The sequence below is a fragment of the Poecilia latipinna genome, unplaced genomic scaffold (genome assembly GCF_001443285.1).
Source record: "Poecilia latipinna isolate Pla-1442-1.1 unplaced genomic scaffold, P_latipinna-1.0 Scaffold667, whole genome shotgun sequence".
Taxonomy (NCBI): Eukaryota; Metazoa; Chordata; class Actinopteri; order Cyprinodontiformes; family Poeciliidae; genus Poecilia; species Poecilia latipinna.
In genome coordinates, this window is record NW_015113283.1 from 103,939 (window position 1) to 117,365 (window position 13,427).

Sequence of the window (13,427 nt, forward strand, 5' to 3'; positions counted from 1 at the left end):
ACTTGAAATAAATACGGTTTTTACACCTTTTGTAAGTGAGTTTGTTCTAAAGTTGAAGGACTGTTAGGCGCTGTTCAGGTTTGTCACCGCTCTCAACCTGGAGTGTCGGCCAGAACACCACTCAGGCCAGGATTCAGCTCAGGACCAGATGTTTGGATGAGGTGCACCAGGAGTTTAATGAAGACACGAGGCAGGATCCTTTAACTGTTCTGTATTCCAAACTGTATCACAGATAATCCACTGAACACGGATGGGCATAAATGTGTCTACATGAAGGTGTGTGTGTGGTTTCCTAGAATAAACAAAAATACAGAAAATAAGTTCAAGGTGTCCTATCATTACACCATGCTATTATACCTTAGATAAACTAAGAAGGAAACCTCTAAGTCAATATTACTAAGCAAACTTAGGCAAGTTAACTCCACAGTTAACTAATAACCATGTCTCTGCTCCACTGAGAATAGATATGCATGTGCGACACAATGCTCTACAATACACACGTAGCATATAGCTCGGACTTAGCAACAGGTGAAATAATAGCAAACAAATAAACTTCAAATCACTCATTTAGCTGCAGTAAACACTCAAATATTGCAACTTACTCATCAATGACGCACACTCTTAAGGAGAACACATATCTTGTGGTCTTTCCCACGTGTTAGCACAGCGGCTCGGTTACCCAAACTTCCCCACCAGATACCAGCAACGTTGGCTACGGCAAGGTGTTGACGTCATCACTGCCCTAACTACGGTATCCCTTAAGGGACAAAAGTAACGCTGAACAGAAAACACATAATACAAAGAGTAATACTCAACACCAAACTTAAACTATATATAAGGGTCTTTTGAACACTTTTTGATCAGAAATATTGTTAGAAAGCTAAACAGTATTGTTGTTTTTTTTAGTCTTTATTTGGAGGAGCCAACACTTTCTGAAGATCTTGGGTTTCAGGACTGAAAACCATAGAAACTAAGTTTTATTAATGATAAATGTTTGGTTAAAACTCTCAAATGTGAAATATCTATATATATATTTTGATCAAACAAGAAGCCAGTGCAGCGATTTGTGACCTGATCTGACCCACTGGTGTTGGTCAGGCCTCTGGGATGAGCCCAATTGATTCTTTTTATCCTGTTTCAAAAGGAAACCATTTATTCTTTTAGATCTGAGCTCATAACCACATGTTTCTTGCACACTCCTACTTTTAGCCTTATTGAGGCTAATTGAGGCTCTTTAACCTTTATTTTTGGAGCAAAACCAATTACTTTAGTCTCTTCAGCATAATGATGGATGAAATTTTTATGCACTCTCCTTTAAGTTCATACAGCAGACAAATTAGACCAAAATCAGTTTTTTCCCTTTTTTAACACATATCTAACTTTTTAATTTCATTCTGTATGGCCTGTTTTTAAGCTGAAAAACCTGCTAAAAAATCAGATTTTTGGTACTTCCATATCTCCATACTTAATCAGATTTCATATCATCTGCAATCTGAACAGTCATGCTGCATTTTATCATAATTGGATCATAATTATGCACCAGAAGAAGCCAGATATGATAAATCTGAACATAAACAATGGCTGAAAATGATCATTATTAAATTATGTAAGAAATCTGCATCACTAAAGCGCCTGACATCAAGATCTCTCCACTTCCGTCTACACATCTTCTCTACAGAAGGTTGTTGCTGGTAGTTGTGCTTTATTTTTATGAGTTTATGCTCTTGTGACAATACTGTTGGTTCCTATTGCTGAATAACTGTTTCCACCGTGAAACTGTTTGACCGTTAGCCACTACAAATAGCTGTTTGACGTCATTGTTCTTCTTCTGTGCTTCTGAGTTGCTTTGGTGTCAAACCAGAAGTTTTATTGTGATTACATCATTTAGCAGAATGAATGAACAAACACACACATCATATTTCAGTGTAATGGTGTACTGATATATTTGCACTTTAAACTAGACTGAAAATACTTGGTAAGATTTTGTATTTTTGCAGTGAAGAGAAGCAGGAAAACGTAAATATAATAATTTTGGGAGCAAAATTAAGCAGAAACACTCTGTTTTTCACAGTCATGTCAACATTTGGTTCATTGTGGTGTTAAAGCAAACACTCTGATCCTGAGTACAAAGATATTTAATGCTTGCTGTGGTTTTTGGGTAGGGTTAGGGCTAGCCATTATGTTAAGTTGTTTTGTGTCTAGCTTTATAGCAGTTTCAAAGAACAAATATTGGAGTACGATAAATTACCCAAGAAATGATTGTGATGAATGATAATATTGCTGTTTTGAGACCATTTTCAAATTATATATTCATATTGATAATGCAAGTTTGCCCTCTCAATTTCGCACATAATCTCTACAGTGGAACTGAAGCTCTTTTAAATACCCAAAATAAAACGCAACCAAAAACGATAAATAACTGAAACCCTAAGTAAAATGGATTGTGATGTCTCTGTAAACAAAATTGCCCTTCAAAAAATATTAATCCTCAGAATGGAAAATTACCTAAAATGGTAAAAGTTGCCTCAGAATGCCTCAGAAAAGAAGCAGCTAGTATATTATTTTTAATGTATTTGTAAATATTATCTTGTTATTCTAGCAGAATGTGTCAAAAGTGGTCAGTTTTTAAATTGTTTCATGACATTCAGTGGGAACCCTGACCCCAAGCCCCCATTTAAGGTTTAAAATGTATAAATAAAACACTGGAGTTGACCTTTTCGCTCATAATAACAATGAATCCATCAGTTCCTTGGAGCAGCAGACCGAATGCGGCTTGCTAAACAGAGACACACCGCCCACACATGAGAGATAAAGCAGGTTATCAATCCTGGACATAATCCCATTATTCCTGATGAACTGCTCTCCTCTGTGGCCACACACACATTCAGAGGGATAAGGAGACACACAATGACCTCCCAGCTGTCCCCAGAGGAAGGGACGACACGAGATGTCCAGTTTTCAGGAAAAATCTGGGAGATGCTCTTTAATTGACCGTTAGCCACTACATCACTAAATCATGATGGACGTCAGAGGTGAGGATCGGGAGTGTTGAACAGAACGACTGAAATTGTTTTCCAAAGTTGTTTTTGTCAGTTTATTCAAGGCTTCTACTTGTTCCGAGTCAAGCTAACTTCTCTTTGAGTGTAACTCACTTGGTCGAGGCTCACAGACGGCGGTATTTACAGAAGCTTGATATAACTAGCTTAGAAACTGACCCATATCTTCTCCCTCCTGATGTCTTGATCAAATTACCGACTTGCATGAATTCACACCACATGATTTAAATCTCTTCGTCATAAACTGCCGTTCCGCTTACACCGGAGCAGCCTTCAAAACGTACAAAAGACGAGACGATAGCCGGCTTTTTTAAGCTAGGCTACATGACGGTGGGGCACTGTTTCCATGGTTACTGACGCGCACCTTCGCCATAATATGACATTTTACATGTTTCTAATAATACTTATAAAGTATATGAACGTTAATCTTCTTACCTTGTGAAAAGAGTTCACTGCAAATCAGCGGTTACACCGAGGGCTGACAGTCATTATGATTAACGCTGCTGCCTGCTGCCGTATCTTTCCTCATTAAAAGTTATACAATAAACTGACAAGTTTGATTTGTATCCATGTCTGTTTGTGCAGCCGACCGTGCAGCACCCTGTGACCATTTTTACTGCGAAATAAACTTAATTAAAGCAATTCCCCAACAGAAACTAACAACTCATCATGATTGTTTTTTGTTATTTTTACTGTCTGGTTATTATTATATATATATTTTTTTTGGTAATTTGTTTTATCAGGCCGCATGTTGACGCAGCAGCTCCAGTTTATCTCGCCAGGCTGGATTTGCATGCCTCTTTGTCTGTGACTCTCATAAAGCCAAATACATTCATTGTACTAAAAGAGTGAGTAACTCTTAGTGGCTACACTTCATAATTTAGTAACCTATAATTTTTATGGCTTTAACAAAGTGGTTGTTGATGACTGGAGTTCTGAGTTACCTGCTAGCCATTTCAGATTCACTCCTTAAGGCTGCAGGCGTTTGATACAGACTGAGACAGTTCATATTTTAACTGATTTTCGTTTTTTAAATCTCCCAAAACATTAAGAATGTCTTTTTTGAAATTTGATTAAACTAAGCCTGCATTCACACCAGCTCTGTTTATTCCACTTTAATCAAAATCTAATTCATTTGGATAGAAAAACAAACTAGATTTTGGTTCGTTTGAGGGAGACAGCGTACTCTGGTACAAAAGCAGGAAGCGAACTACAGCGCAGGGCATTCTGGGTAAATACAACCAAAACAAACATGCTAATCTAGCGCTAGCAGGAAAAATAACTCGTGATGTTTTATCAAAGATAAAACAAATATTCTGCAACCGCTAAAATCTGACTACTCATTTATGTTAACGTTTTGTGAAGCAGGAAGTTGCGTTCATGTATTCTTCAGAGGTTCTTGTGTCGTTGGTGTAGCGCCCCCGCAGGCGAGGAGGGGAACATGTTTTTCAATCGTTTGGTTTGTTTGATTCAGTGCGGTTTGAAAACGAACAGCTTAAAATGAAACATGTTGCAATTTTGGTCCGGTCTACGGACTATCAGGTGTGAAAACGTAAAGACTAAAACATCCAAACATTTTACTTTCAGCTTTTGTGATACCGGAGAAAGTTTTCCAAACATTTGGTCGGACTGGGAGGCAGGCAGAGTGGATCAGGGCAGGAAAAGCTGCACTGTGTTTCCGACGCAGCTGTGGAAACTTGCAGGTCTGGTTCGTGGAATCACAGGAGAAGAGAGGAGGCAGGGCTTGTTCTGCAGGAGAGACAAGGAGACCCACAGACTGGCGTCAGCTGTCCGCCGCTCCACAGCTGCAGCAGCGCGTTCAGAGCTGGGGTCTTTCTCACTTCTCACACCCACACACACACACACACACACACACACTGGGGCTCTGCAAGAGAGAGAGAGAGTGTGTGTTTTATGTGTTGTTTCTGGCTGACGGAACTGAACAGAAGCTTTCAGTGTGACGGAGAAACATCCTTCACCAGGTGTCCTCCAGTTCAGCAGAAGCTACAGCTTCTATCTTTTCCTCCTCTGTGTTGCTGTTTCTCACAAATCCTTCCTGTTTTTCTGGTTCGCGCTCTGAAGGAAAAACAGGAGGCTGAATGTGGAAAAGAAAATCTCCCTTAGATTTTCCTGAATTCAGATGCTTTCAGACATCATATGTAGATGCTTTTCTCCTCTTACATCTTCTGTTGTTATTGAGGTTGTCTGGCATCAGGAAGCAGTTAATTAGACCTCCTGTCTCTAGTGTTGATCATCACCTGTACATACAACGGTCTGTTACAGCCATCATAGAAAAAAAAGGAGAAATAAGGAGTGAATTGCAATCAAAAACCTCAGAAAATTTTAGATAAATGTCAGAAATTATCCACAAAAATTTCTGAGATTCAAAAGTCAAAACCTAATTGAAAAAAAAAACCCTGAAATTTTTAGATTGTCAGAATTTTTTGTGGAAAAAAAAGAACATTTCAGAGCTTCAAAATTAAAGGCAAATGCAACTTTTGGAACTCAGAAATTTGTAGCAAATGTTTGACTTTTCAGACTCAGAAATGTCCTGTTTTTTTCTAGAAAACTTTAGTTTTTATAGCAAATCTGGATCTTGAAACAAAAGTTTCCAATTTTTTTTTCTAGAAAATTTATTTCTGTTGTTTTTCTTGCTAGTGTTCAAATGAGAAAATTATTTTTTTATTAATTTATTAAGCCATTAATTTCTCATTTTTGTTAATTTCTAACTAATTTTCAAGAACATTCCTGAGATTGTTGCCATAAATTTACTCCTCCTTTGTTTCTTTCCCCTATTATTCCATTGTATTATCGTGAGTTGGTTCTACATTGGTGCAGTAAATGTGATTTGTTTCTTTTTTAAATGCTACTTGTCATTTAAACAAGCACAGTATAATTAACCTTCAAACGGTATACAGGAGCAAACTGTGTGGAGACCAACAGAGACATGTTTACACCTGATGTTAACATCCATACGGGTAATTAAACCAGGAATGAACAGATGGAGGTGGATGCCGGATCAAAAACTGATTGTGACGTTTCTCAGCAAAAATGTGCTGCAACAGACCATCTGTTAAGAGAACAGACCAGCTGCTAAAATCAATCAACTTCACTTCAGATTTAGTTAACATTGTAGCAGATACGCCTCTGATGACGTCACTTTACACAGAAAAATATAACATTAAGTTCTTAATGTTTATGAATTTAGAAAATATGTAGAAATATTATCTGAATATTCAAGTTGTCAGTTTATTTGAGTGCAACTCCAAAGAGAACCTGTTGTTCAAAATGTAATAGCATTTGCAATTTGCAGCAATGCTAACCAAGGTTAGCTAAAATGTAATCAGTAGCATGTTGTGTAACATTGACTTACTCCATTCAGGACGGTAAACTTAGCTATCATTTCAAATATTAGCTGAAATGCTTATTTTAACTACAAGACTAATGCTAGCACATTGACACAACATGCTAGCTGTTGTGTCAAAAACTAGCATGTTGACCAGAACCAGTAGGACGTGGGTTATCACAAGCATGCTGATGTACATTGTCTTACTCCATTCAGCATGCTAAATGTTGCTAATACACAAAAATTTACTAAAATGCTTATTTTAACTTTAAGACTAAGGTTAGCATGATGGCTATCATAAGCATGTAGAGCGACTAACATGTTGACACTACCAGTAGGATGTTAACATTGACTTACTGCATTTAGCATGCTACATGAAGCTAATACACAACAAATTAACTAAAATACTTGTTTTAGTTGTAAGGCTAATGTTAGCATGAGGACTATCATGTGGAGCGACTAGCATGTTTCCTCCTATGCTTTGCTATGGCAAGCCCCAGTTAAAATGGATCGACTTAATTTTATAAGGTCGGCAGCACAAAGTTAATGGAGTGTCTAAGTAATCTCGTAAACATTTATTTATGTGAAAGTGTAGCTGATATATCTTCAAAAATCTCATTTAGCAGCTTTAAAAATACTCAAACGTTGGCTTTGTGTTTTCTAATGGCTGTTTTCTCTTTGGCTGCTGTGGTTCATAAAAACCTCACAGCATTTAAATCTGTGTCCATCATTACCTAACTTGAAATACTTTGGAGCGCCTTTGGGATATGTTAAAAACTTTTATGTTAAAAACTTTTATGAACAGTCTCATTTCCTCAATCTGATGCTTGAATATTTAATTGGTGCGATCCTAATAAAACATATAGTCCCTCTCCAAATATAAAAGCACTCGTAATGTTTTGTTTTTGTTTTTTTGGCTTTATGATTTCATGTTTTCCCTCTACTTAAGTAAAAAGCGTAAAGGATGATAATCCAGTTTTTATAAGCTGCCGGAGGCCAAGTCGCTGGTTAATGATATCTCATCACTAGTGGTCACTTGAGACGTATGTGAAGACGCAGGTTCACTGCAGCTTCATGACATGCAGCTGAAGGCGATAAAGACTCACACCCCGACTTTATGGGATTAAGTTGTTTACTGCTGAATGATTCATCAACCTACAAACACGCTGCTATTATGACTTAAAATGAGTTCATGGCCTTTTGTTGGAACCCCTCTGGCTTCTGTCTGAAGATTAGTTTTACACTGCAGCAAGCAGAACAGCTGCAGAATAAAAACGGTTTGATTTTTAAATCCTCACAAAGTCTTAATGGTGCTGTTCAGTTTGTTTTAATCAAACTCTAGTTCGTCTTCCTAGACAGTACGGTTCGTTTGGGGAGGTGTGAATGCGAAATTAAACTCTGGTCCGCCTAAAAACCTCGGGTAAGACCCCTCCAAAAGCAGGAAGTGGACTACAGCGCAGGGCATTCTGGGTAAAAACAACCAAAACAAATGTGCCACTCTATCGCTGGCAAGAGAAAACCTAGAAATCCTAAAATCTGACGTTTACATTTCGTGAAGAAGGAAGTTACGTTCAATTTCTTCTTCTAGGGTTTTTCTGTCATTTCCTTAAGTGGTTATTAGTGCAGCGCCACCACAGGTCAGGAGGGGAAACAGCATATTAGGGTTAGTAAATTTCTGCCAAAAATCCCAGAAAAATTTTTGAGAAAAAAATAAGGACATTTATTAGTTTAAAAAGTCTAAATTTTGCTAGAACATGACATTTTCCTGTTTTTCTAGAAAATTTCTGAGATTAATCTAAAGTTTTCTGAGTTTTTTGGTGGCAGTTTATTCTTCCTTTTATCTTTTTCTGTCTATAATGGTTAAAAAAAAACATTTGTAGGATTTCTGATTTGTCTTTTACTAAAGACAAATCAGAAATCTGATTTGACTCCACTACATTTTTGTTTACATTTTGTATAGGAGGTTGATCTCATGTCTTCTACAGAAGTTTTAATGTCATTTTCTTCAGTCATTCTTGGTGCAGCGCCACCACAGGCCAGGGGGGGAACAGGTTTATAAACATACATCCAAGTATTGGGACCATTGTACATATTGGAAAAACAATTATTAAATTTCTGCCAAAAAACTCTCAGAAATTTTCTAGAAAAAAACGAAAATTTCTTAGTTTGAGAAGTCAAAAGTACATGGAGATCAGGTTTTTCATTTAAAATCTGATCAAATTTACCAAAAAAGTCTGAATTTTCATTCATATCTCCAATCAGCTATTATTTTTCTAATAAAGCATTGACACCGCATATTTAAAACTTCCTATTCAGCTAAAAAAGTCCCAAACTATGCATGTATTTACTTATGTTTTTATTCTTTCCCTGGTTTTGATCTGTTGGGACCTGAAGTTGTTTGGACTGAAAGAACCGAAGTGCTGACTTCTCAGGCAGCAATGAGCCGAGAGGAAGATCAATAAAATAACCTGCCGTTATTTCTCTCTGTCTGATGTTATCTCTCCACCTCCGAAATAGAAAATTCATCATCGTCAGTAAACATCTCCTCACATCAGAGTTTCTGGGGGAAAGGGCTTGTCAGATACAAACAGAAGATAAATGCAGGACATTTTGGAGATATCTGTCAGTTCTTACAAAACGCAGTTTCATCTGTGTTTTCTTTAGGTGGGGAGTCTCTGTGGAGTTTAGCTCATAATCAGAGGAAATTCACCTGAACACAAGTCACAGCCTTGAAAACAAATAGACAGCGCTCAAAAGGAAAATGTTATTTCCAGAAATAAAGGTCAGATCTGGGATCAGTTTTACTTCTTTTACTCTTTTTATTTCAGTCTTTCCTCTGAAATATGAGCTGCTAGAAAACTATCTGGTCTCTTTAATGGGAACGTTGAAAACCAGTAAAGTTTTGTAGGAGTTTCCACATTTCCAGTCCTTTGCAGCATTTCATGATCTATTTATACATCTGTTCTTCTATCGCTCCTCTTTTTTCACCCATCCATCTTCTTCTTTTAAACCACCTATCTACCAATCCATTGAAAATGTTAAACTCTCAGCTAAAGTCAGTTTCCATTTGAACTTTCTGATCCTGAGCAGATCGTTCGCATCATTATTGTGAGCTACAGCCAGCAGGAAGATCAGCTTCTTGTAGCTTCTTGTTTTCTAAAGCTTTCTGCAGCTTCCTCCAGCTCTTTATGACTTTCTACAGCTTTCAACAGCTTTCTACATATTTTTGCAGCTTTCTACATATTTTTACAGCTTTCAACAGCTTTCTACATATTTTTACAACTTTCTGCAGCTTTCAACAGCTCCCTTTTAGAAGCTTTCAGCAGATTCCTGCAGCTTTCTACAACTTTCTACAGCTTCCCGTAGCTTCATGCAGCTTTCTAAAGCTTTCAGCAGCTTCCTGCACATTCCTGTATAGTTCTGCAGCTTCCTGCAGCTTCCAGTAGCATGTGGCCGTGTGTTTGTTGCAGCGCAGGTCAGCCCTCGGCAGCCTGTCCTTTCCTCTCGCTCCCCCAGCGTTCACGCCTCATTAACTCAACACACTCGGCTCCTTTACTGCTGTTAATTACACATCGTAAAGCTCATATTGATAAGGGCAATCAGCGTTTACACCAATTAAGCTCAATTCTGATGGCACGCCAACATGGCGCCACTGACTACATCAGTGTGTTTTAAGTGGAAAAAAATGACCTTTAAGTGGTGAAACTATTTAAACTTGAGTGAGTCAATGAGCTGAGAGTTTTATCAACGCTATGTTGCACATTAGCACTGGGTTTTATATGTTTTGTGGAAAAATATCAGAAAATAGAAGATTAATTGCTCATAATTGGACTAAATGCGTCATTAGGAGCAGAGGATGCAGTAAATGAGCCTAATCCAAAGGGACACATCTCTCCATGTTCTTCTGTCAGCGACATGAGATTATTAATGATTGTCTCTACATATATTTATCTCACTACTAGTGAAGTAGACAGAGATGAGGTTGTTGGCAGGAATGAAGGAAACAAAGCTGCTAATTAGTAATGCTCGTTAGGAGCAAATAAACAGCTGCTAATTAACCGGGGAAGCTTCAGGAGCAGCACCTATAATCAGCCGAGGAGCAGCTGCACACGCGGCGCGGTTTGAACTTTACAAGCTCCTTACTGCCTAAGTTTAGGCAGGAAAACGTTCATTGAAGAGCTCCTGTGTGCAGAGTTGGCACTTTCTGCGTTGCTAAGTCAGTTCTTGCAACATCTGTTGTTTCTCCACCGAACGTGAGGGAAATGGCAGGATGCTGCTAGTGCCAGGCCTGGGTGTGGATGTCTTACTGCTGTTAACAAAATGTCGTTTTCGACAAGCTGAATGCAAAATCCGCCCGCAAATAAGAGTTTTCTTTAAGTTTTTAACGGTTTCTCATCCCTGAAATTGACAAGCTGCTAAAGAAGACAGAAAGCAGTTCAATGCATCTCAGTTTTCAGCTTTTTTATTTTTATCTTTCATAAATATAAGATATAATATAACTAAGATGTTAGGCTCGTTAACTTGTGTATTGTAAATTCAATGTTTGTCTTACTTTCAAATAGTTAAAATAATATGGCACTTAAATACCACTCTGCATTTTAAAATCCAAATAATTTTAGTTTTCTGCACCTGCTGTGAGGTTAAAATCCATATCCACAATAACACAGATAAAATGGAAGCTAATTACAAATGATGGTAATGATAGCAGCAATGATGAAGCAAATGGTGGTGACTTGATGGTGTGGAGGGGCCCAAATGAAAATCTGCTCAGGGTCCAGAAAAGGCTAGGGCTGGCCCTGGACATGTATGAAGGTATAATATTTAATCTGAGAACTGTGTTTCTGCTGTTTTACTTGTTTTTTGTTTGTTTTTTTCATATATTTTATTGTTGCTGTAGGGACAAACAGAAACATTTTCCATTACAAATGTGCACAAATCTTTGTTTCTATCCTGCAAATGTAGAAAAAACACAATTTTGCAACTGCAACGTTTTTGCTAAATAAGAAATTAAATGAAATTACATGTGAATAAACTTGTTCATAGATACTAATGCTCATCATCTATCAGCCATCAGAGAAGACACTAGGATTTTATTCAGGTGTATTCAAAACACTTATACTTGGGAAATTGTAGTCAGCGATTACAGTTTCCACACAACTTTTTTATAAAATGTCCGAAGAAAAACCCATAAGAAAACGATCTGTTTTCCTCCTACTACTTCCTGTTGTCTTCTTTTGCGTTTTCGCCAGTAGTAACGTCCAGCTGTTGATCACGTGACTACTATAAGGCTGAAAGTGTTTCGAAATAAAACTGCAATGGAAGCTCGAAAAACTTTTGATTTTTTTTTGTGCTTCAGTTTAAATAATTTATTTTCTCAATTTTCACTTCTTGTTTCTCATGTGATCGCTTCCCAGCAGAAAGTTTGCTGACTGCTGGCTTAAAATAGACCCATTCCAGCAGATCAGCAAAATCACTCTCTGAAAATGTGCTGCTGAGAGTGAAATCCGTGGGTGACGGCTCGGTCCAGAGGGACCCGTACGCGGGGTTCGGAGGGATGTCCCGGCGCACGCATGTGAACGCAAACAGCGCATGAATATTATCTCCAGCATGCCGCTTCGGAAGTAGGTCACCGCTCCGCCGATCCGTGCACCATGTCTGCAGCTGCTGCGGGCTGCTCGCTCCGTGGATTGCCGTCCGCCTCGCTCCGGGTCCGAGCCGAGGTTCGGAACTGAAGACGGGCTGGGTCACCCGGCGGGACGCAGGAGGTAATCGGCTTGAATTCAGTCCCAGCTGGAGATGATCGCGGTCTGCTGCAACAACTCTGCTGTAATCCGAGCTGCTGCTGTTGGTTCCGCTAGTACCGAGCGGTTTACTCCGTCAAGTCCGTCGGAACCGAGATGTTTCGGGTGTTTTACCCCCCTTTCTGCTTTTCTGATACTTCTCCTGTAACGTCCTGCATGCTGTCAGATTGAAAACTACACGCTCTTCCGAGGCGAGTCTCTTTATTTCTTTATGGTCTCAGGCTTGTGATTTAAACGTTTTGCTCGGTGTGATTCGGATTCCTGCGTGGATGTGGGTGTGTTTGTGACTGGCTGGAGCGTGGAGGATGGCGGTTGGTGTTGCTGAACTGCTGATCCGCTCCAGAAAAGTGGAGATATCGGCTCGGATTCCTGCAGGAGAGCTCCAGCCTCGGGGCTTTCTGCTCTCATGGTAACAGCTCTACACCATGTCCTCCCTTCCATCCTCTTCCTCCTGGAGATGAAGCTACAGCCAGTTTAATACGCCATCAACAGGAGAGAGAGAGCGAGCGCCACCTAATTCATCTGTCATTGGGGCTTTATTTACTTACAGTTGCTCTCAGCTTGAGGGTTAATCACCCAAGGAAGAGCTCAATCATGAGCATTTAGCGGTTGCAATTTGCTTTCCGTCCTTAATAAGAGAACCCATTTGTTACAAATGGTTAAAATGTGATGCTAAATTTTAAAAAATGCATGTAAATATCATTTTTTAAATAAATGAAGCTTTGTGCTGACTCTACTGACAAAGGTGTATTAGGACCATTAGATGAGAAAAGAAAGGAGGAGATTTCTGCCAAGGAAATTAAGAAATTTTGAGATTAACGTCATAAATTTTCTGGAAAAATAAAAAAAATTCTCAGTTTGAAAAGAGGAAAATTAGCAAGAAAACGTTCAGAAATTTTTAGATTAATCTCAGAAATTTCCTAGAAAAACAAAGAGATTTCTGTGTTTGAAAAGTTGAAAAATTTCTAGCAAAAAAACTTGAATAGAAGAACGAAGGAATTTGAGAATCTGAAAAAGCTGGAACATTTCTGAATTTCAGAAGTGAAATTTCTTTGACTTTTCAAACTGAAAAAATTCCAAAGTTTTTCTTTCTGGGAAATTTCAGATTTTTTTTCTAGTAAATTTTTGAGTTTTCAAACCCAGAAATATACTTTTTTTTTTTTTTTTTTTTTTAAAAAATTTTTTGGTTTAAAAAAATTTTTTTTATCTTTTTTGGGAAATTTT

General features: G+C 38.2%; 1 protein-coding gene and 2 long non-coding RNA genes across 5 annotated transcripts in view; 1 reads left to right on the forward strand and 2 right to left on the reverse strand.

Moving 5' to 3' along the window:
- bahd1 (bromo adjacent homology domain containing 1) overlaps positions 1 to 13,427 on the forward strand; it is a 33,701-nt gene that overhangs the window by 4,815 nt on the left and 15,459 nt on the right. The window contains exon 1 of one of the 3 annotated variants that reach the window (XM_015044297.1): positions 11,769 to 12,167. The exons of the other annotated variants lie outside the window; for them this stretch is intronic. The gene's annotated coding sequence lies outside the window, so the exon portion shown is untranslated. Of the gene's footprint in view, positions 1 to 11,768; positions 12,168 to 13,427 lie in introns of those variants that run through there. 3 annotated transcript variants of the gene reach the window in all.
- On the reverse strand, positions 28 to 848 carry LOC106954636 (uncharacterized). The gene is made up of 2 exons (XR_001426391.1): positions 603 to 848; positions 28 to 292 (listed from the first exon to the last, which is right to left on the reverse strand). It is a non-coding gene; the product is annotated as an uncharacterized LOC106954636 (long non-coding RNA).
- On the reverse strand, positions 12,391 to 13,001 carry LOC106954635 (uncharacterized). Its single transcript, XR_001426390.1, has 2 exons — positions 12,752 to 13,001; positions 12,391 to 12,654 (listed from the first exon to the last, which is right to left on the reverse strand). It is a non-coding gene; the product is annotated as an uncharacterized LOC106954635 (long non-coding RNA).